We start from the raw sequence: 1,308 nt of genomic DNA, 5'->3' as shown, positions 1-1,308 counted from the left end.
TTTTGGGAGACAGGTAAAGGGGATAGCCTTGAGGATGAGTCCACATCCCATGGCAAGAAAACGGAGCCCGATGAAGCTGAGCTGGCAAGAGTGAAGCTATCTAATGTTGTGCATGAAGATATGTCGGTAGGAAATGTGAGTGAAGAGCATGTGAAAGTGTCCAAGCATGGAGAGGAGAACATGCAGATGAAGGTACTAGGTGGTACTTTGCTAATGAAGATGCTTATAAAGGTAGTTGTGGAGTATGCCATGGTGGTACAGCAGGTACAAAGCTTGGCCAAGAGGGGGAAAGGTGCTACGGTCATGGAAGAGGAGCAAAGAGATGGAGTAGTGGCTACTAGTCTACCCTGTGAGGATGGTAAAGTGGGCCCATGTTTGAGTTTGGTGGAGGTAGATGATGGTAGGGTTGAACAGAATGAGAAGGAAGGTTATGTTGAGACTATGCTATAGGATGATGCAGTAGAGGATGATCCTCTTTCCTTCCTATTTGGAGAGGCAGCGGCAAGGCATGTGCTTGAAGAACATGAAGATGAAGTGGTCTACAAGACATGATGCTTGAGCCTTATGGTTCTGCCTATGTGAATGGTCTTGAAGATGTGGTGGTTGAAGTAGTATTGCAGGCTTGGAGTGGAGTGCAAAGCTGATAGAAGCACTTTTGGATAAAGAACATGTGCTACCAGTTGTGCGTGAAGAAGAAGAACAGGCTAGGAAAATGGAGAAGATGAAACAAATGTCTGCAACTCATTATTGATGGACATGCTGATGGAAGCAGCAGTGCAATGGGTCATTCACCAGCTAGAGGAGTTTTTGGAGGAGGTATCTTCTCTATATGGTTGGAAAAGTATTGCAGGTATAGCCGTTGAGTAGGTTAGTGAGCATAATGATGCTCTATACGAAGCAGATTGGAGGCATGTAGATGGTTGGAGCAGTGAAGGTGTACTAGCTGCCTTCTATGTGCACGATTGGATATTTGCATGGATAGAGTACTACATGGAGCTCCTACAGAAGGATGGTGATGACCAAAGATACGTGTTTGACCCAGGGGGATGATGACAAGAAATATAGGGTCTGGGCAACCCGCATGAGGAGCGACGGTGAAAAAATAAAACAATGTACATAAGGTTTGTTTTTTGTTTTGCATAGTGTTGGTAGGGTATTTCGTTCAATGAGCATGTGTTAGCAGCGGCTAACACAGGCTACACCGGTTATGCATCAAGCGGGAGATATGCTATGGTTGTGCATAATATTTCCAACTCACTTTGTATAAGTCTTGGGCTCACTTGGAGTTCCAAAGTTGTATATGCTAGT

The 1,308-nt window shown here is 44.8% G+C and overlaps 1 pseudogene; it reads left to right on the top strand.

Moving 5' to 3' along the window:
* The first annotated feature begins 441 nt into the window (after positions 1 to 441).
* Positions 442 to 1,050, top strand: LOC147441135 (uncharacterized; annotated as a pseudogene).
* Positions 1,051 to 1,308: the final 258 nt, after the last annotated feature.

Source organism: Adiantum capillus-veneris, chromosome 15, assembly GCF_014529385.1.
Source record: "Adiantum capillus-veneris isolate H3 chromosome 15, ASM1452938v2, whole genome shotgun sequence".
Classification (NCBI taxonomy): domain Eukaryota; kingdom Viridiplantae; phylum Streptophyta; class Polypodiopsida; order Polypodiales; family Pteridaceae; genus Adiantum; species Adiantum capillus-veneris.
This window is presented reverse-complemented; position numbering and strand designations above follow the sequence as displayed.